Below are 22,943 nucleotides of genomic sequence, written 5' to 3'. Positions count from 1 at the left end.
CGTTGGATGGGTAACTATCTGATGAAAATTGTAATTGTCGGCTTGCCTTTTCTTTCTCGGTACCAACTGCTCTTTGATAGAGGCCATAGTTAGATGTTTTCCAAATGTGTGTTTGCTAAATTGTTTTGCATGAAGCCCAACATGCTGATGCTAATTTGAGGTTAGTTAAGGTGTTCACTAAAATCTGACGCAAATAGACAAATTACTGAGTTCTTGCTTTTTTGAATCATGCACTACTGAGACTTTGCTAAGTTGGTTCTTATTAATGATGTGTTAATACTGAGTGAATATTCTCCATGCATTGATTAATTGCATTTCTAATTGCAAATCTGAAGAGTTACTAATGAGATGAATTGGCGATGAGATTAACAGAAATGACTTTAGATTGTAACCAATAGGGAAATAAGTATACTAACACTTAACTAAATTGGTGTTTTTATTCATGACTGAAAGGTCATGGTGTGTTCACTTTATTGACTCTCATTAAAGGTTATTGATTAGCATGATGATTAGTTATTGCGATTGTTGTTGAGATATTGATCCATTGATTTGTGATGCCAAAAGACATCTCGTACTGGGAAGTCCCCGAACGTAGTCCAAAAGGTTCATCGACCTAGGCGTGTCTCCTTGTAAGTTTACTTATCAAGGCCGTGATGCGCTATCACTAATAAAAAGTCATCTGATCTGTTGCTGCTGAGTGATCGTCAACGAAAACCACCAAGATATTACTTCAATGTGGTGTAATTACGACTGCCTCAGTTTTATGCGTTACGTGAGCAGTCGGACAGCAATTTATTTAGCGCAAAAATATTTCTTGTTGATGCACGTACGTTTTTAAACTGAAGTGTCAAAGCTGTAGCGGCAATACTCCCAGTTTAGGCGGTTTTATAAACTAAGTTTTACTTTCTCCTACTTAAAACGTTTTGCAGAACAATGCACATTAAATGGGAAGGCAGTTTTCCTTATTTGTGTACTATTTGCTGCCTAATGTTGACATGTAAGCACCCCAACAATGAATGACACCTAGAGACTCGAAAGCACTATACCAGTAAAATATTTGTATGAAATTGCACTTTAAATCCACGTACAACTGACATAAAGCAATCTTAGCTTATTTGAGGGTAGTGTGACAGTAGATCACATATGGATAGAACACGTTTGGAATGTGTAATTTTCATGATTCCATTACATATATCATATAAATTCAAGCTGAAGTAGGGAAGGACAACAAGGTCATTTAGAGCAAAGCTGAAGACAACAAGTTGCCATAACAATCTGTAAATATATGCTCTTTATTATGTGTGGACAACTATCACCTCATAGAACACATTTCGGCTACTATATTTTTTCCTCCTGAAAACTGACCTTTACACGACAAGGTGGCCGAGTGGTTAAGGCGATGGACTGCTAATCCATTGTGCTCTGCATACGTTGGTTCAAATCCCACCCTTGTCGGTTTATTATTGTGTGGTTACTTTTTAATATGCGGTATGTCTGGTTTAACCCTATTTTATGTGAAAGTTAAATTACGTATCCCATGGTATTTCCGACAGTACAATGCCTCGGTTTGGAAACACCGCTCAGGTGAGCACTGTGCTTAGGCATTACTGTAAACAGCGCCGGCCGGGTTCTGTGCATGAATCACAAATTCTTTCCTCAGGCGGAGGGTTGTTAAGTTGGGGGACGTAGAAGTTTGCAATATATTGTGTAATGAAACTGCATAGAAAATGTGTTAATGTAGAAATAATGCACGCGTTTAAAATGTGCCCACGGGGAGTGGCTACCAATGTATACGAGGACTAATGAAAGTTATTAATGCTGAATTAATTATGTACTGATGTTTTGAACTTGTATTAACATATCAAAATTGGAGTTATGTATTAGGAGTTTGTACATTAAGCACTAGGCCTTAGTTTAGCGAGGGTCTGGGCCTACATGCCTGGTCTCATATTAAACTGTGTTTTTCTAACGTGCAATGTGCTGTTTTCCTGAAGGGCATGAAACTGTACTTTTCCAGAAGCTAGAGATGTGTGTAGCTGTAGTAAATTCTTTCTCATGGGACCCGACTTGCTCAAGGAGACATTCTTGCTGAATGCAACAGTGTAATTCGTAACAGGTGCAAGGTTGCCTGGAGTAGGAGAAAACAATGGAACTACTGACTGGTGCGTAAAGTGTAACTTTTCTTACCTGACATTCCAACCGATGAAGATGTCAATAACATGGGCCAATCAACGACATGTGAACTATGGTTTGTGGAAAATTCTGGTGAAATGCGTGAATAATTATTGGACATAGATAACGATGCACAAATTATTATCCAACGAGGAATTAGGAGTAAATTAGACCGTTTTGATTTAACCATATGAACTGAGCAGAAAATAGCTATTTATTGGACATTCCACTCCAACCCATTCTTTGCCATTCTACTGAGCCATTTAGGCCATTTCCTTTGAGACTTTGCCGTTTGTTCGTCCTGATACTCTAAACCACCCTTTACTTATTCCTTACCTGATACTCATATCTCCTCTATATGAGGGGAGTTCTTGTTCCTCAGCTATGCAATACAGAGGCTTTGCCCTGTCCTATCTTTGCTGATGGTGAAAACGACTGATGCCCTGAGGACAAGGACTGACGCTGTTTGCTGATCCGTTGGATGGGTAACTATCTGATGAAAATTGTAATTGTCGGCTTGCCTTTTCTTTCTCGGTACCAACTGCTCTTTGATAGAGGCCATAGTTAGATGTTTTCCAAATTTGTGTTTGCTAAATTGTTTTGCATGAAGCCCAACATGCTGATTCTAATTTGAGGTTAGTTAAGGTGTTCACTAAAATCTGACGCAAATAGACAAATTACTGAGTTCTTGCTTTTTTGAATCATGCACTACTGAGACGTTGCTAAATTGGTTCTTATTAATGATGTGTTAATACTGAGTGAATATTCTCCATGCACTGATTAATTGCATTTCTAATTGCAAATCTGAAGAGTTACTAATGAGATGAATTGCAGATGAGATTAACAGAAATGACTTTAGATTGTAACCAATAGGGAAATAAGTATCCTAACACTTAACTAAATTGGTGTTTTTATTCATGACTGAAAGGTCATGGTGTGTTCACTTTATTTACTCTCATTAAAGGTTATTGATTAGCATGATGATTAGTTATTGCGATTGTTGTTGAGATATTGATCCATTGATTTGTGATGCCAAAAGACATCTCGTACTGGGAAGTCCCCGAACGTAGTCCAAAAGGTTCATCCACCTAGGGGTGTCTCCTTGTAAGTTTACTTATCAAGGCCGTGATGCGCTATCACTAATAAAAAGTCATCTGATCTGTTGCTGCTGAGTCATCGTCAACGAAAACCACCAAGATATTACTTCAATGTGGTGTAATTACGACTGCCTCAGTTTTATGCGTTACGTGAGCAGTCGGACAGCAATTTATTTAGCGCAAAAATATTTCTTGTTGATGCACGTACGTTTTTAAACTGAAGTGTCAAAGCTGTAGCGGCAATACTCCCAGTTTAGGCGGTTTTATAAACTAAGTTTTACTTTCTCCTACTTAAAACGTTTTGCAGAACAATGCACATTAAATGGGAAGGCAGTTTTCCTTATTTGTGTACTATTTGCTGCCTAATGTTGACATGTAAGCACCCCAACAATGAATGACACCTAGAGACTCGAAAGCACCATACCAGTAAAATATTTGTATGAAATTGCACTTTAAATCCACGTACAACTGAAATAAAGCAATCTTAGCTCATTTGAGGGTAGTGTGACAGTAGATCACATATGGATAGAACACGTTTGGAATGTGTAATTTTCATGATTCCATTACATATATCAGACAAATTCAAGCTGAAGTAGGGAAGGACAACAAGGTCATTTAGAGCAAAGCTGAAGACAACAAGTTGCCATAAAAATCTGTAAATATATGCTCTTTATTATGTGTGGACAACTATCACCTCATAGAACACATTTCGGCTACTATATTTTTTCCTCCTGAAAACTGACCTTTACACGACAAGGTGGCCGAGTGGTTAAGGTGATGAACTGCTAATCCATTGTGCTCTGCATGCGTGGGTTCAAATCCCACCCTTGTCGGTTTATTATTGTGTGTTTACTTTTTAATATGCGGTATGTCTGGTTTAACCCTATTTTATGTGAAAGTTAAATTACGTATCCCATGGTATTTCCGACAGTACAATGCCTCGGTTTGGAAACACCGCTCAGGTGAGCACTGTGCTTAGGCATTACTGTAAACAGCGCCGGCCGGGTTCTGTGCATGAATCACAAATTCTTTCCTCAGGCGGAGGATTGTTAAGTTGGGGGACGTAGAAGTTTGCAATATATTGTGTAATGAAACTGCATAGAAAATGTGTTAATGAAGAAATAATGCACGCGTTTGAAATGTGCCCACGGGGAGTGGCTACCAATGTATACGAAGACTAATGAAAGTTATTAATGCTGAATTAATTATGTACTGATGTTTTGAACTTGTATTACAACATATCAAAATTGGAGTTATGTATTAGGAGTTTGTACATTAAGCACTAGGCCTTAGTTTAGCGAGGGTCTGGGCCTACATGCCTGGTCTCATATTAAACTGTGTTTTTCTAACGTGCAATGTGCTGTTTTCCTGAAGGACACGAAACTGTACTTTTCCAGAAGCTAGAGATGTGTGTAGCTGTAGTAAATTCTTTCTCATGGGACCCGACTTGCTCAAGGAGACATTCTTGCTGAATGCAACAGTGTAATTCGTAACAGGTGCAAGGTTGCCTGGAGTAGGAGAAAACAATGGAACTACTGACTGGTGCGTAAAGTGTAACTTTTCTTACCTGACATTCCAACCGATGAAGACGTCAATAACATGGGCCAATCAACGACATGTGAACTATGGTTTGTGGAAAATTCTGGTGAAATGCGTGAATAATTATTGGACAGAGATAACGATGCACAAATTATTATCCAACGAGGAATTAGGAGTAAATTAGACCGTTTTGATTTAACCATATGAACTGAGCAGAAATCAGCTATTTATTGGACATTCCACTCCAACCCATTCTTTGCCATTCTACTGAGCCATTTAGGCCATTTCCTTTGAGACTTTGCCGTTTGTTCGTCCTGATACTCTAAACCACCCTTTACTTATTCCTTACCTGATACTCATATCTCCTCTATATGTGGGGAGTTCTTGTTCCTCAGCTATGCAATACAGAGGCTTTGCCCTGTCCTATCTTTGCTGATGGTGAAAACGACTGATGCCCTGAGGACAAAGACTGACGCTGTTTGCTGATCCGTTGGATGGGTAACTATCTGATGAAAATTGTAATTGTCGGCTTGCCTTTTCTTTCTCGGTACCAACTGCTCTTTGATAGAGGCCATAGTTAGATGTTTTCCAAATGTGTGTTTGCTAAATTGTTTTGCATGAAGCCCAACATGCTGATGCTAATTTGAGGTTAGTTAAGGTGTTCACTAAAATCTGACGCAAATAGACAAATTACTGAGTTCTTGCTTTTTTGAATCATGCACTACTGAGACTTTGCTAAGTTGGTTCTTATTAATGATGTGTTAATACTGAGTGAATATTCTCCATGCATTGATTAATTGCATTTCTAATTGCAAATCTGAAGAGTTACTAATGAGATGAATTGGCGATGAGATTAACAGAAATGACTTTAGATTGTAACCAATAGGGAAATAAGTATACTAACACTTAACTAAATTGGTGTTTTTATTCATGACTGAAAGGTCATGGTGTGTTCACTTTATTGACTCTCATTAAAGGTTATTGATTAGCATGATGATTAGTTATTGCGATTGTTGTTGAGATATTGATCCATTGATTTGTGATGCCAAAAGACATCTCGTACTGGGAAGTCCCCGAACGTAGTCCAAAAGGTTCATCGACCTAGGCGTGTCTCCTTGTAAGTTTACTTATCAAGGCCGTGATGCGCTATCACTAATAAAAAGTCATCTGATCTGTTGCTGCTGAGTGATCGTCAACGAAAACCACCAAGATATTACTTCAATGTGGTGTAATTACGACTGCCTCAGTTTTATGCGTTACGTGAGCAGTCGGACAGCAATTTATTTAGCGCAAAAATATTTCTTGTTGATGCACGTACGTTTTTAAACTGAAGTGTCAAAGCTGTAGCGGCAATACTCCCAGTTTAGGCGGTTTTATAAACTAAGTTTTACTTTCTCCTACTTAAAACGTTTTGCAGAACAATGCACATTAAATGGGAAGGCAGTTTTCCTTATTTGTGTACTATTTGCTGCCTAATGTTGACATGTAAGCACCCCAACAATGAATGACACCTAGAGACTCGAAAGCACTATACCAGTAAAATATTTGTATGAAATTGCACTTTAAATCCACGTACAACTGACATAAAGCAATCTTAGCTTATTTGAGGGTAGTGTGACAGTAGATCACATATGGATAGAACACGTTTGGAATGTGTAATTTTCATGATTCCATTACATATATCATATAAATTCAAGCTGAAGTAGGGAAGGACAACAAGGTCATTTAGAGCAAAGCTGAAGACAACAAGTTGCCATAACAATCTGTAAATATATGCTCTTTATTATGTGTGGACAACTATCACCTCATAGAACACATTTCGGCTACTATATTTTTTCCTCCTGAAAACTGACCTTTACACGACAAGGTGGCCGAGTGGTTAAGGTGATGGACTGCTAATCCATTGTGCTCTGCATACGTTGGTTCAAATCCCACCCTTGTCGGTTTATTATTGTGTGGTTACTTTTTAATATGCGGTATGTCTGGTTTAACCCTATTTTATGTGAAAGTTAAATTACGTATCCCATGGTATTTCCGACAGTACAATGCCTCGGTTTGGAAACACCGCTCAGGTGAGCACTGTGCTTAGGCATTACTGTAAACAGCGCCGGCCGGGTTCTGTGCATGAATCACAAATTCTTTCCTCAGGCGGAGGGTTGTTAAGTTGGGGGACGTAGAAGTTTGCAATATATTGTGTAATGAAACTGCATAGAAAATGTGTTAATGTAGAAATAATGCACGCGTTTAAAATGTGCCCACGGGGAGTGGCTACCAATGTATACGAGGACTAATGAAAGTTATTAATGCTGAATTAATTATGTACTGATGTTTTGAACTTGTATTAACATATCAAAATTGGAGTTATGTATTAGGAGTTTGTACATTAAGCACTAGGCCTTAGTTTAGCGAGGGTCTGGGCCTACATGCCTGGTCTCATATTAAACTGTGTTTTTCTAACGTGCAATGTGCTGTTTTCCTGAAGGGCATGAAACTGTACTTTTCCAGAAGCTAGAGATGTGTGTAGCTGTAGTAAATTCTTTCTCATGGGACCCGACTTGCTCAAGGAGACATTCTTGCTGAATGCAACAGTGTAATTCGTAACAGGTGCAAGGTTGCCTGGAGTAGGAGAAAACAATGGAACTACTGACTGGTGCGTAAAGTGTAACTTTTCTTACCTGACATTCCAACCGATGAAGATGTCAATAACATGGGCCAATCAACGACATGTGAACTATGGTTTGTGGAAAATTCTGGTGAAATGCGTGAATAATTATTGGACAGAGATAACGATGCACAAATTATTATCCAACGAGGAATTAGGAGTAAATTAGACCGTTTTGATTTAACCATATGAACTGAGCAGAAAATAGCTATTTATTGGACATTCCACTCCAACCCATTCTTTGCCATTCTACTGAGCCATTTAGGCCATTTCCTTTGAGACTTTGCCGTTTGTTCGTCCTGATACTCTAAACCACCCTTTACTTATTCCTTACCTGATACTCATATCTCCTCTATATGAGGGGAGTTCTTGTTCCTCAGCTATGCAATACAGAGGCTTTGCCCTGTCCTATCTTTGCTGATGGTGAAAACGACTGATGCCCTGAGGACAAGGACTGACGCTGTTTGCTGATCCGTTGGATGGGTAACTATCTGATGAAAATTGTAATTGTCGGCTTGCCTTTTCTTTCTCGGTACCAACTGCTCTTTGATAGAGGCCATAGTTAGATGTTTTCCAAATTTGTGTTTGCTAAATTGTTTTGCATGAAGCCCAACATGCTGATTCTAATTTGAGGTTAGTTAAGGTGTTCACTAAAATCTGACGCAAATAGACAAATTACTGAGTTCTTGCTTTTTTGAATCATGCACTACTGAGACGTTGCTAAATTGGTTCTTATTAATGATGTGTTAATACTGAGTGAATATTCTCCATGCACTGATTAATTGCATTTCTAATTGCAAATCTGAAGAGTTACTAATGAGATGAATTGCAGATGAGATTAACAGAAATGACTTTAGATTGTAACCAATAGGGAAATAAGTATCCTAACACTTAACTAAATTGGTGTTTTTATTCATGACTGAAAGGTCATGGTGTGTTCACTTTATTTACTCTCATTAAAGGTTATTGATTAGCATGATGATTAGTTATTGCGATTGTTGTTGAGATATTGATCCATTGATTTGTGATGCCAAAAGACATCTCGTACTGGGAAGTCCCCGAACGTAGTCCAAAAGGTTCATCCACCTAGGGGTGTCTCCTTGTAAGTTTACTTATCAAGGCCGTGATGCGCTATCACTAATAAAAAGTCATCTGATCTGTTGCTGCTGAGTCATCGTCAACGAAAACCACCAAGATATTACTTCAATGTGGTGTAATTACGACTGCCTCAGTTTTATGCGTTACGTGAGCAGTCGGACAGCAATTTATTTAGCGCAAAAATATTTCTTGTTGATGCACGTACGTTTTTAAACTGAAGTGTCAAAGCTGTAGCGGCAATACTCCCAGTTTAGGCGGTTTTATAAACTAAGTTTTACTTTCTCCTACTTAAAACGTTTTGCAGAACAATGCACATTAAATGGGAAGGCAGTTTTCCTTATTTGTGTACTATTTGCTGCCTAATGTTGACATGTAAGCACCCCAACAATGAATGACACCTAGAGACTCGAAAGCACCATACCAGTAAAATATTTGTATGAAATTGCACTTTAAATCCACGTACAACTGAAATAAAGCAATCTTAGCTCATTTGAGGGTAGTGTGACAGTAGATCACATATGGATAGAACACGTTTGGAATGTGTAATTTTCATGATTCCATTACATATATCAGACAAATTCAAGCTGAAGTAGGGAAGGACAACAAGGTCATTTAGAGCAAAGCTGAAGACAACAAGTTGCCATAAAAATCTGTAAATATATGCTCTTTATTATGTGTGGACAACTATCACCTCATAGAACACATTTCGGCTACTATATTTTTTCCTCCTGAAAACTGACCTTTACACGACAAGGTGGCCGAGTGGTTAAGGTGATGGACTGCTAATCCATTGTGCTCTGCATGCGTGGGTTCAAATCCCACCCTTGTCGGTTTATTATTGTGTGTTTACTTTTTAATATGCGGTATGTCTGGTTTAACCCTATTTTATGTGAAAGTTAAATTACGTATCCCATGGTATTTCCGACAGTACAATGCCTCGGTTTGGAAACACCGCTCAGGTGAGCACTGTGCTTAGGCATTACTGTAAACAGCGCCGGCCGGGTTCTGTGCATGAATCACAAATTCTTTCCTCAGGCGGAGGATTGTTAAGTTGGGGGACGTAGAAGTTTGCAATATATTGTGTAATGAAACTGCATAGAAAATGTGTTAATGAAGAAATAATGCACGCGTTTGAAATGTGCCCACGGGGAGTGGCTACCAATGTATACGAAGACTAATGAAAGTTATTAATGCTGAATTAATTATGTACTGATGTTTTGAACTTGTATTACAACATATCAAAATTGGAGTTATGTATTAGGAGTTTGTACATTAAGCACTAGGCCTTAGTTTAGCGAGGGTCTGGGCCTACATGCCTGGTCTCATATTAAACTGTGTTTTTCTAACGTGCAATGTGCTGTTTTCCTGAAGGACACGAAACTGTACTTTTCCAGAAGCTAGAGATGTGTGTAGCTGTAGTAAATTCTTTCTCATAGGACCCGACTTGCTCAAGGAGACATTCTTGCTGAATGCAACAGTGTAATTCGTAACAGGTGCAAGGTTGCCTGGAGTAGGAGAAAACAATGGAACTACTGGCTGGTGCGTAAAGTGTAACTTTTCTTACCTGACATTCCAACCGATGGAGACGTCAATAACATGGGCCAATCAACGACATGTGAACTATGGTTTGTGGAAAATTCTGGTGAAATGCGTGAATAATTATTGGACAGAGATAACGATGCACAAATTATTATCCAACGAGGAATTAGGAGTAAATTAGACAGTTTTGATTTAACCATATGACCTGAGCAGAAATCAGCTATTTATTGGACATTCCACTCCAACCCATTCTTTGCCATTCTACTGAGCCATTTAGGCCATTTCATTTGAGACTTTGCCGTTTGTTCGTCCTGATACTCTAAACCACCCTTTACTTATTCCTTACCTGATACTCATATCTCCTCTATATGAGGGGAGTTCTTGTTCCTCAGCTATGCAATACAGAGGCTTTGCCCTGTCCTATCTTTGCTGATGGTGAAAACAACTGATGGCCTGAGGACAAAGACTGACGCTGTTTGCTGATCCGTTGGATGGGTAACTATCTGATTAAAATTGTAATAGTCGGCTTGCCTTTTCTTTCTCGGTACCAACTGCTCTTTGATAGAGGCCATAGTTAGATGTTTTCCAAATTTGTGTTTGCTAAATTGTTTTGCCTGAAGCCCAACATGCTGATGCTAATTTGAGGTTAGTTAAGGTGTTCACTAAAATCTGACGCAAATAGACAAATCACTGAGTTCTTGCTTTTTTTAATCATGCACTACTGAGACTTTGCTGAGTTGGTTCTTATTAATGATGTGTTAATACTGAGTGAATATTCTCCATGCATTGATTAATTGCATTTCTAATTGCAAATCTGAAGAGTTACTAATGAGATGAATTGCCGATGAGATTAACAGAAATGACTTTAGATTGTAACCAATAGTAAAATACGTATCCTAACACTTAACTAAATTGGTGTTTTTATTCATGACTGAAAGGTCATGGTGTGTTCACTTTATTGACTCTCATTAAAGGTTATTGATTAGCATGATGATTAGTTATTGCGATTGTTGTTGAGATATTGATCCATTGATTTGTGATGCCAAAAGACATCTCGTACTGGGAAGTCCCCGAACGTAGTCCAAAAGGTTCATCCACCTAGGGGTGTCTCCTTGTAAGTTTACTTATCAAGGCCGTGATGCGCTATCACTAATAAAAAGTCATCTGATCTGTTGCTGCTGAGTCATCGTCAACGAAAACCACCAAGATATTACTTCAATGTGGTGTAATTACGACTGGCTCAGTTTTATGCGTTACGTGAGCAGTCGGACAGCAATTTATTTAGCGCAAAAATATTTCTTGTTGATGCACGTACGTTTTTAAACTGAAGTGTCAAAGCTGTAGCGGCAATACTCCCAGTTTAGGCGGTTTTATAAACTAAGTTTTACTATTTGCTGCCTAATGTTGACATGTAAGCACCCCAACAATGAATGACACCTAGAGACTCGAAAGCACCATACCAGTAAAATATTTGTATGAAATTGCACTTTAAATCCACGTACAACTGAAATAAAGCAATCTTAGCTCATTTGAGGGTAGTGTGACAGTAGATCACATATGGATAGAACACGTTTGGAATGTGTAATTTTCATGATTCCATTACATATATCAGACAAATTCAAGCTGAAGTAGGGAAGGACAACAAGGTCATTTAGAGCAAAGCTGAAGACAACAAGTTGCCATAACAATCTGTAAATATATGCTCTTTATTATGTGTGGACAACTATCACCTCATAGAACACATTTCGGCTACTATATTTTTTCCTCCTGAAAACTGACCTTTACACGACAAGGTGGCCGAGTGGTTAAGGTGATGGACTGCTAATCCATTGTGCTCTGCATGCGTGGGTTCAAATCCCACCCTTGTCGGTTTATTATTGTGTGTTTACTTTTTAATATGCGGTATGTCTGGTTTAACCCTATTTTATGTGAAAGTTAAATTACGTATCCCATGGTATTTCCGACAGTACAATGCCTCGGTTTGGAAACACCGCTCAGGTGAGCACTGTGCTTAGGCATTACTGTAAACAGCGCCGGCCGGGTTCTGTGCATGAATCACAAATTCTTTCCTCAGGCGGAGGATTGTTAAGTTGGGGGACGTAGAAGTTTGCAATATATTGTGTAATGAAACTGCATAGAAAATGTGTTAATGTAGAAATAATGCACGCGTTTGAAATGTGCCCACGGGGAGTGGCTACCAATGTATACGAAGACTAATGAAAGTTATTAATGCTGAATTAATTATGTACTGATGTTTTGAACTTGTATTACAACATATCAAAATTGGAGTTATGTATTAGGAGTTTGTACATTAAGCACTAGGCCTTAGTTTAGCGAGGGTCTGGGCCTACATGCCTGGTCTCATATTAAACTGTGTTTTTCTAACGTGCAATGTGCTGTTTTCCTGAAGGACACGAAACTGTACTTTTCCAGAAGCTAGAGATGTGTGTAGCTGTAGTAAATTCTTTCTCATAGGACCCAACTTGCTCAAGGAGACATTCTTGCTGAATGCAACAGTGTAATTCGTAACAGGTGCAAGGTTGCCTGGAGTAGGAGAAAACAATGGAACTACTGGCTGGTGCGTAAAGTGTAACTTTTCTTACCTGACATTCCAACCGATGGAGACGTCAATAACATGGGCCAATCAACGACATGTGAACTATGGTTTGTGGAAAATTCTGGTGAAATGCGTGAATAATTATTGGACAGAGATAACGATGCACAAATTATTATCCAACGAGGAATTAGGAGTAAATTAGACAGTTTTGATTTAACCATATGACCTGAGCAGAAATCAGCTATTTATTGGACATTCCACTCCAACCCATTCTTTGCCATTCTACTGAGCCATTTAGGCCATTTCATTTGAGACTTTGCCGTTTGTTCGTCCTGATACTCTAAACCACCCTTTACTTATTCCTTACCTGATACTCCTATCTCCTCTATATGAGGGGAGTTCTTGTTCCTCAGCTATGCAATACAGAGGCTTTGCCCTGTCCTATCTTTGCTGATGGTGAAAACAACTGATGGCCTGAGGACAAAGACTGACGCTGTTTGCTGATCCGTTGGATGGGTAACTATCTGATGAAAATTGTAATAGTCGGCTTGCCTTTTCTTTCTCGGTACCAACTGCTCTTTGATAGAGGCCATAGTTAGATGTTTTCCAAATTTGTGTTTGCTAAATTGTTTTGCCTGAAGCCCAACATGCTGATGCTAATTTGAGGTTAGTTAAGGTGTTCACTAAAATCTGACGCAAATAGACAAATCACTGAGTTCTTGCTTTTTTTAATCATGCACTACTGAGACTTTGCTGAGTTGGTTCTTATTAATGATGTGTTAATACTGAGTGAATATTCTCCATGCATTGATTAATTGCATTTCTAATTGCAAATCTGAAGAGTTACTAATGAGATGAATTGCCGATGAGATTAACAGAAATGACTTTAGATTGTAACCAATAGTGAAATACGTATCCTAACACTTAACTAAATTGGTGTTTTTATTCATGACTGAAAGGTCATGGTGTGTTCACTTTATTGACTCTCATTAAAGGTTATTGATTAGCATGATGATTAGTTATTGCGATTGTTGTTGAGATATTGATCCATTGATTTGTGATGCCAAAAGACATCTCGTACTGGGAAGTCCCCGAACGTAGTCCAAAAGGTTCATCGACCTAGGCGCGTCTCCTTGTAAGTTTACTTATCAAGGCCGTGATGCGCTATCACTAATAAAAAGTAATCTGATCTGTTGCTGCTGAGTCATCGTCAATGAAAACCACCAAGATATTACTTCAATGTGGTGTAATTACGACTGCCTCAGTTTTATGGGTTACGTGAGCAGTCGGACAGCAATTTATTTAGCGCAAAAATATTTCTTGTTGATGCACGTACGTTTTTAAACTGAAGTGTCAAAGCTGTAGCGGCAATACTCCCAGTTTAGGCGGTTTTATAAACTAAGTTTTACTTTCTTCTACTTAAAACGTTTTGCAGAACAATGCACATTAAATGGGAAGGCAGTTTTCCTTATTTGTGTACTATTTGCTGCCTAATGTTGACATGTAAGCACCCCAACAATGAATGACACCTAGAGACTCGAAAGCACCATACCAGTAAAATATATGTATGAAATTGCACTTTAAATCCACGTACAACTGAAATAAAGCAATCTTAGCTCATTTGAGGGTAGTGTGACAGTAGATCACATATGGATAGAACACGTTTGGAATGTGTAATTTTCATGATTCCATTACATATATCATACAAATTCAAGCTGAAGTAGGGAAGGACAACAAGGTCATTTAGAGCAAAGCTGAAGACAACAAGTTGCCATAACAATCTGTAAATATATGCTCTTGATTATGTGTGGCCAACTATCAACTCAAAGAACACATTTCAGCTACTATATTTTTTCCTCCTGAAAACTGACCTTTACAAGACAAGGTGGCTGAGTGGTTAAGGTGATGGACTGCTAATCCATTGTGCTCTGCATGCGTGGGTTCAAATCCCTCCCTTGTCGGTTTATTATTGTGTGTTTACTTTTTAATATGCGGTATGTCTGGTTGAACCCTATTTTATGTGAAAGTTAAATTACGTATCCCATGGTATTTCCGACAGTACACTGCCTCGGTTTGGAAACACCGCTCAGGTGAGCACTGTGCTTAGGCATTACTGTAAACAGCGCCGGCCGGGTTCTGTGCATGAATCACAAATTCTTTCCTCAGGCGGAGGATTGTTAAGTTGGGGGACGTAGAAGTTTGCAAGATATTGTGTAATGAAACTGCATAGAAAATGTGTTAATGTAGAAATAATGCACGCGTTTAAAATGTGCCCACGGGGAGTGGCTACCAATGTATACGAAGACTAATGAAAGTTATTAATGCTGAATTAATTATGTAATGATGTTTTGAACTTGTATTAACATATCAAAATTGGAGTTATGTATTAGGAGTTTGTACATTAAGCACTAGGCCTTAGTTTAGCGAGGGTCTGGGCCTACATGCCTGGTCTCATATTAAACTGTGTTTTTCTAACATGCAATGTGCTGTTTTCCTGAAGGACACGAAACTGTACTTTTCCAGAAGCTAGAGATGTGTGTAGCTGTAGTAAATTCTTTCTCATGGGACCCGACTTGCTCAAGGAGACATTCTTGCTGAATGCAACAGTGTAATTCGTAACAGGTGCAAGTTTGCCTGGAGTAGGAGAAAACAATGGAACTACTGACTGGTGCGTAAAGTGTAATTTTCTTACCTGACATTCCAACCGATGAAGACGTCAATAACATGGGCCAATCAAGGACATGTGAACTATGGTTTGTGGAAAATTCTGGTGAAATGCGTGAATAATTATTGGACAGAGATAACAATGCACAAATTATTATCCAACGAGGAATTAGGAGTAAATTAGACAGCTTTGATTTAACCATATGACCTGAGCAGAAATCAGCTATTTATTGGACATTCCACTCCAACCCATTCTTTGCCATTCTACTGAGCCATTTAGGCCATTTCCTTTGAGACTTTGCCGTTTGTTCGTCCTGATACTCTAAACCACCCTTTACTTATTCCTTACCTGATACTCATATCTCCTCTATATCAGGGGAGTTCTTGTTCCTCAGCTATGCAATACAGAGGCTTTGCCCTGTCCTATCTTTGCTGATGTTGAAAACGACTGATGGCCTGAGGACAAAGACTGACGCTGTTTGCTGCTCCGTTGGATGGGTAACTATCTGATGAAAATTGTAATTGTCGGCTTGCCTTTTCTTTCTCGGTACCAACTGCTCTTTGATAGAGGCCATAGTTAGATGTTTTCCAAATTTGTGTTTGCTAAATTGTTTTGCATGAAGCCCAACATGCTGATTATAATTTGAGGTTAGTTAAGGTGTTCACTAAAATCTGACGCAAAGAGACAAATGACTGAGTTCTTGCTTTGTTGAATCATGCACTACTGAGACGTTGCTAAGTTGGTTCTTATTAATGATGTGTTAATACTGAGTGAATATTCTCCATGCATTGATTAATTGCATTTCTAATTGCAAATCTGAAGAGTTACTAATGAGATGAATTGCCGATGAGATTAACAGAAATGACTTTAGATTGTAACCAATAGGGAAATAAGTATCCTAACACTTAACTAAATTGGTGTTTTTATTCATGACTGAAAGGTCATGGTGTGTTCACTTTATTTACTCTCATTAAAGGTTATTGATTAGCATGATGATTAGTTATTGCGATTGTTGTTGAGATATTGATCCATTGATTTGTGATGCCAAAAGACATCTCGTACTGGGAAGTCCCCGAACGTAGTCCAAAAGGTTCATCCACCTAGGGGTGTCTCCATGTAAGTTTACTTATCAAGGCCGTGATGCGCTATCACTAATAAAAAGTCATCTGATCTGTTGCTGCTGAGTCATCGTCAACGAAAACCACCAAGATATTACTTCAATGTGGTGTAATTACGACTGCCTCAGTTTTATGCGTTACGTGAGCAGTCGGACAGCAATTTATTTAGCGCAAAAATATTTCTTGTTGATGCACGTACGTTTTTAAACTGAAGTGTCAAAGCTGTAGCGGCAATACTCCCAGTTTAGGCGGTTTTATAAACTAAGTTTTACTTTCTCCTACTTAAAACGTTTTGCAGAACAATGCACATTAAATGGGAAGGCAGTTTTCCTTATTTGTGTACTATTTGCTGCCTAATGTTGACATGTAAGCACCCCAACAATGAATGACACCTAGAGACTCGAAAGCACCATACCAGTAAAATATTTGTATGAAATTGCACTTTAAATCCACGTACAACTGAAATAAAGCAATCTTAGCTCATTTGAGGGTAGTGTGACAGTAGATCACATATGGATAGAACACGTTTGGAATGTGTAATTTTCATGATTCCATTACATATATCAGACAAATTCAAGCTGAAGTAGGGAAGGACAACAAGGTCATTTAGAGCAAAGCTGAAGACAACAAGTTGCCATAACAATCTGTAAATATATGCTCTTTATTATGTGTGGACAACTATCACCTCATAGAACACATTTCGGCTACTATATTTTTTCCTCCTGAAAACTGACCTTTACACGACAAGGTGGCCGAGTGGTTAAGGTGATGGACTGCTAATCCATTGTGCTCTGCATGCGTGGGTTCAAATCCCACCCTTGTCGGTTTATTATTGTGTGTTTACTTTTTAATATGCGGTATGTCTGGTTTAACCCTATTTTATGTGAAAGTTAAATTACGTATCCCATGGTATTTCCGACAGTACAATGCCTCGGTTTGGAAACACCGCTCAGGTGAGCACTGTGCTTAGGCATTACTGTAAACAGCGCCGGCCGGGTTCTGTGCATGAATCACAAATTCTTTCCTCAGGCGGAGGATTGTTAAGTTGGGGGACGTAGAAGTTTGCAATATATTGTGTAATGAAACTGCATAGAAAATGTGTTAATGAAGAAATAATGCACGCGTTTGAAATGTGCCCACGGGGAGTGGCTACCAATGTATACGAAGACTAATGAAAGTTATTAATGCTGAATTAATTATGTACTGATGTTTTGAACTTGTATTACAACATATCAAAATTGGAGTTATGTATTAGGAGTTTGTACATTAAGCACTAGGCCTTAGTTTAGCGAGGGTCTGGGCCTACATGCCTGGTCTCATATTAAACTGTGTTTTTCTAACGTGCAATGTGCTGTTTTCCTGAAGGACACGAAACTGTACTTTTCCAGAAGCTAGAGATGTGTGTAGCTGTAGTAAATTCTTTCTCATAGGACCCGACTTGCTCAAGGAGACATTCTTGCTGAATGCAACAGTGTAATTCGTAACAGGTGCAAGGTTGCCTGGAGTAGGAGAAAACAATGGAACTACTGGCTGGTGCGTAAAGTGTAACTTTTCTTACCTGACATTCCAACCGATGGAGACGTCAATAACATGGGCCAATCAACGACATGTGAACTATGGTTTGTGGAAAATTCTGGTGAAATGCGTGAATAATTATTGGACAGAGATAACGATGCACAAATTATTATCCAACGAGGAATTAGGAGTAAATTAGACAGTTTTGATTTAACCATATGACCTGAGCAGAAATCAGCTATTTATTGGACATTCCACTCCAACCCATTCTTTGCCATTCTACTGAGCCATTTAGGCCATTTCATTTGAGACTTTGCCGTTTGTTCGTCCTGATACTCTAAACCACCCTTTACTTATTCCTTACCTGATACTCATATCTCCTCTATATGAGGGGAGTTCTTGTTCCTCAGCTATGCAATACAGAGGCTTTGCCCTGTCCTATCTTTGCTGATGGTGAAAACAACTGATGGCCTGAGGACAAAGACTGACGCTGTTTGCTGATCCGTTGGATGGGTAACTATCTGATTAAAATTGTAATAGTCGGCTTGCCTTTTCTTTCTCGGTACCAACTGCTCTTTGATAGAGGCCATAGTTAGATGTTTTCCAAATTTGTGTTTGCTAAATTGTTTTGCCTGAAGCCCAACATGCTGATGCTAATTTGAGGTTAGTTAAGGTGTTCACTAAAATCTGACGCAAATAGACAAATCACTGAGTTCTTGCTTTTTTTAATCATGCACTACTGAGACTTTGCTGAGTTGGTTCTTATTAATGATGTGTTAATACTGAGTGAATATTCTCCATGCATTGATTAATTGCATTTCTAATTGCAAATCTGAAGAGTTACTAATGAGATGAATTGCCGATGAGATTAACAGAAATGACTTTAGATTGTAACCAATAGTAAAATACGTATCCTAACACTTAACTAAATTGGTGTTTTTATTCATGACTGAAAGGTCATGGTGTGTTCACTTTATTGACTCTCATTAAAGGTTATTGATTAGCATGATGATTAGTTATTGCGATTGTTGTTGAGATATTGATCCATTGATTTGTGATGCCAAAAGACATCTCGTACTGGGAAGTCCCCGAACGTAGTCCAAAAGGTTCATCCACCTAGGGGTGTCTCCTTGTAAGTTTACTTATCAAGGCCGTGATGCGCTATCACTAATAAAAAGTCATCTGATCTGTTGCTGCTGAGTCATCGTCAACGAAAACCACCAAGATATTACTTCAATGTGGTGTAATTACGACTGGCTCAGTTTTATGCGTTACGTGAGCAGTCGGACAGCAATTTATTTAGCGCAAAAATATTTCTTGTTGATGCACGTACGTTTTTAAACTGAAGTGTCAAAGCTGTAGCGGCAATACTCCCAGTTTAGGCGGTTTTATAAACTAAGTTTTACTATTTGCTGCCTAATGTTGACATGTAAGCACCCCAACAATGAATGACACCTAGAGACTCGAAAGCACCATACCAGTAAAATATTTGTATGAAATTGCACTTTAAATCCACGTACAACTGAAATAAAGCAATCTTAGCTCATTTGAGGGTAGTGTGACAGTAGATCACATATGGATAGAACACGTTTGGAATGTGTAATTTTCATGATTCCATTACATATATCAGACAAATTCAAGCTGAAGTAGGGAAGGACAACAAGGTCATTTAGAGCAAAGCTGAAGACAACAAGTTGCCATAACAATCTGTAAATATATGCTCTTTATTATGTGTGGACAACTATCACCTCATAGAACACATTTCGGCTACTATATTTTTTCCTCCTGAAAACTGACCTTTACACGACAAGGTGGCCGAGTGGTTAAGGTGATGGACTGCTAATCCATTGTGCTCTGCATGCGTGGGTTCAAATCCCACCCTTGTCGGTTTATTATTGTGTGTTTACTTTTTAATATGCGGTATGTCTGGTTTAACCCTATTTTATGTGAAAGTTAAATTACGTATCCCATGGTATTTCCGACAGTACAATGCCTCGGTTTGGAAACACCGCTCAGGTGAGCACTGTGCTTAGGCATTACTGTAAACAGCGCCGGCCGGGTTCTGTGCATGAATCACAAATTCTTTCCTCAGGCGGAGGATTGTTAAGTTGGGGGACGTAGAAGTTTGCAATATATTGTGTAATGAAACTGCATAGAAAATGTGTTAATGTAGAAATAATGCACGCGTTTGAAATGTGCCCACGGGGAGTGGCTACCAATGTATACGAAGACTAATGAAAGTTATTAATGCTGAATTAATTATGTACTGATGTTTTGAACTTGTATTACAACATATCAAAATTGGAGTTATGTATTAGGAGTTTGTACATTAAGCACTAGGCCTTAGTTTAGCGAGGGTCTGGGCCTACATGCCTGGTCTCATATTAAACTGTGTTTTTCTAACGTGCAATGTGCTGTTTTCCTGAAGGACACGAAACTGTACTTTTCCAGAAGCTAGAGATGTGTGTAGCTGTAGTAAATTCTTTCTCATAGGACCCAACTTGCTCAAGGAGACATTCTTGCTGAATGCAACAGTGTAATTCGTAACAGGTGCAAGGTTGCCTGGAGTAGGAGAAAACAATGGAACTACTGGCTGGTGCGTAAAGTGTAACTTTTCTTACCTGACATTCCAACCGATGGAGACGTCAATAACATGGGCCAATCAACGACATGTGAACTATGGTTTGTGGAAAATTCTGGTGAAATGCGTGAATAATTATTGGACAGAGATAACGATGCACAAATTATTATCCAACGAGGAATTAGGAGTAAATTAGACAGTTTTGATTTAACCATATGACCTGAGCAGAAATCAGCTATTTATTGGACATTCCACTCCAACCCATTCTTTGCCATTCTACTGAGCCATTTAGGCCATTTCATTTGAGACTTTGCCGTTTGTTCGTCCTGATACTCTAAACCACCCTTTACTTATTCCTTACCTGATACTCCTATCTCCTCTATATGAGGGGAGTTCTTGTTCCTCAGCTATGCAATACAGAGGCTTTGCCCTGTCCTATCTTTGCTGATGGTGAAAACAACTGATGGCCTGAGGACAAAGACTGACGCTGTTTGCTGATCCGTTGGATGGGTAACTATCTGATGAAAATTGTAATAGTCGGCTTGCCTTTTCTTTCTCGGTACCAACTGCTCTTTGATAGAGGCCATAGTTAGATGTTTTCCAAATTTGTGTTTGCTAAATTGTTTTGCCTGAAGCCCAACATGCTGATGCTAATTTGAGGTTAGTTAAGGTGTTCACTAAAATCTGACGCAAATAGACAAATCACTGAGTTCTTGCTTTTTTTAATCATGCACTACTGAGACTTTGCTGAGTTGGTTCTTATTAATGATGTGTTAATACTGAGTGAATATTCTCCATGCATTGATTAATTGCATTTCTAATTGCAAATCTGAAGAGTTACTAATGAGATGAATTGCCGATGAGATTAACAGAAATGACTTTAGATTGTAACCAATAGTGAAATACGTATCCTAACACTTAACTAAATTGGTGTTTTTATTCATGACTGAAAGGTCATGGTGTGTTCACTTTATTGACTCTCATTAAAGGTTATTGATTAGCATGATGATTAGTTATTGCGATTGTTGTTGAGATATTGATCCATTGATTTGTGATGCCAAAAGACATCTCGTACTGGGAAGTCCCCGAACGTAGTCCAAAAGGTTCATCGACCTAGGCGCGTCTCCTTGTAAGTTTACTTATCAAGGCCGTGATGCGCTATCACTAATAAAAAGTAATCTGATCTGTTGCTGCTGAGTCATCGTCAATGAAAACCACCAAGATATTACTTCAATGTGGTGTAATTACGACTGCCTCAGTTTTATGGGTTACGTGAGCAGTCGGACAGCAATTTATTTAGCGCAAAAATATTTCTTGTTGATGCACGTACGTTTTTAAACTGAAGTGTCAAAGCTGTAGCGGCAATACTCCCAGTTTAGGCGGTTTTATAAACTAAGTTTTACTTTCTTCTACTTAAAACGTTTTGCAGAACAATGCACATTAAATGGGAAGGCAGTTTTCCTTATTTGTGTACTATTTGCTGCCTAATGTTGACATGTAAGCACCCCAACAATGAATGACACCTAGAGACTCGAAAGCACCATACCAGTAAAATATATGTATGAAATTGCACTTTAAATCCACGTACAACTGAAATAAAGCAATCTTAGCTCATTTGAGGGTAGTGTGACAGTAGATCACATATGGATAGAACACGTTTGGAATGTGTAATTTTCATGATTCCATTACATATATCATACAAATTCAAGCTGAAGTAGGGAAGGACAACAAGGTCATTTAGAGCAAAGCTGAAGACAACAAGTTGCCATAACAATCTGTAAATATATGCTCTTGATTATGTGTGGCCAACTATCAACTCAAAGAACACATTTCAGCTACTATATTTTTTCCTCCTGAAAACTGACCTTTACAAGACAAGGTGGCTGAGTGGTTAAGGTGATGGACTGCTAATCCATTGTGCTCTGCATGCGTGGGTTCAAATCCCTCCCTTGTCGGTTTATTATTGTGTGTTTACTTTTTAATATGCGGTATGTCTGGTTGAACCCTATTTTATGTGAAAGTTAAATTACGTATCCCATGGTATTTCCGACAGTACACTGCCTCGGTTTGGAAACACCGCTCAGGTGAGCACTGTGCTTAGGCATTACTGTAAACAGCGCCGGCCGGGTTCTGTGCATGAATCACAAATTCTTTCCTCAGGCGGAGGATTGTTAAGTTGGGGGACGTAGAAGTTTGCAAGATATTGTGTAATGAAACTGCATAGAAAATGTGTTAATGTAGAAATAATGCACGCGTTTAAAATGTGCCCACGGGGAGTGGCTACCAATGTATACGAAGACTAATGAAAGTTATTAATGCTGAATTAATTATGTAATGATGTTTTGAACTTGTATTAACATATCAAAATTGGAGTTATGTATTAGGAGTTTGTACATTAAG

General features: G+C 38.6%; 9 non-coding genes across 9 annotated transcripts; all 9 read left to right on the top strand.

The window, feature by feature from the left end:
- The first annotated feature begins 1,373 nt into the window (after positions 1–1,373).
- TRNAS-GCU (transfer RNA serine (anticodon GCU)) lies at positions 1,374–1,455 on the top strand. Its single transcript has one exon. It is a non-coding gene; the product is annotated as a tRNA-Ser (tRNA).
- Positions 1,456–4,020: 2,565 nt separating this feature from the next.
- Positions 4,021–4,102, top strand: TRNAS-GCU (transfer RNA serine (anticodon GCU)). The gene has a single exon. It is a non-coding gene; the product is annotated as a tRNA-Ser (tRNA).
- A 2,567-nt stretch (positions 4,103–6,669) lies between these two features.
- TRNAS-GCU (transfer RNA serine (anticodon GCU)) lies at positions 6,670–6,751 on the top strand. The gene has a single exon. It is a non-coding gene; the product is annotated as a tRNA-Ser (tRNA).
- Positions 6,752–9,316: 2,565 nt separating this feature from the next.
- Positions 9,317–9,398, top strand: TRNAS-GCU (transfer RNA serine (anticodon GCU)). Its single transcript has one exon. It is a non-coding gene; the product is annotated as a tRNA-Ser (tRNA).
- A 2,496-nt stretch (positions 9,399–11,894) lies between these two features.
- On the top strand, positions 11,895–11,976 carry TRNAS-GCU (transfer RNA serine (anticodon GCU)). Its single transcript has one exon. It is a non-coding gene; the product is annotated as a tRNA-Ser (tRNA).
- A 2,567-nt stretch (positions 11,977–14,543) lies between these two features.
- Positions 14,544–14,625, top strand: TRNAS-GCU (transfer RNA serine (anticodon GCU)). The gene has a single exon. It is a non-coding gene; the product is annotated as a tRNA-Ser (tRNA).
- Positions 14,626–17,189: 2,564 nt separating this feature from the next.
- TRNAS-GCU (transfer RNA serine (anticodon GCU)) lies at positions 17,190–17,271 on the top strand. The gene has a single exon. It is a non-coding gene; the product is annotated as a tRNA-Ser (tRNA).
- Positions 17,272–19,767: 2,496 nt separating this feature from the next.
- Positions 19,768–19,849, top strand: TRNAS-GCU (transfer RNA serine (anticodon GCU)). The gene has a single exon. It is a non-coding gene; the product is annotated as a tRNA-Ser (tRNA).
- Positions 19,850–22,416: 2,567 nt separating this feature from the next.
- On the top strand, positions 22,417–22,498 carry TRNAS-GCU (transfer RNA serine (anticodon GCU)). Its single transcript has one exon. It is a non-coding gene; the product is annotated as a tRNA-Ser (tRNA).
- Positions 22,499–22,943: the final 445 nt, after the last annotated feature.

This window comes from Pleurodeles waltl, chromosome 12 (assembly GCF_031143425.1).
Source record: "Pleurodeles waltl isolate 20211129_DDA chromosome 12, aPleWal1.hap1.20221129, whole genome shotgun sequence".
Lineage (NCBI taxonomy): Eukaryota > Metazoa > Chordata > Amphibia > Caudata > Salamandridae > Pleurodeles > Pleurodeles waltl.
Note: the sequence above shows the minus strand (reverse complement) of the source record. Positions and strands in the feature narration are given on the sequence as shown.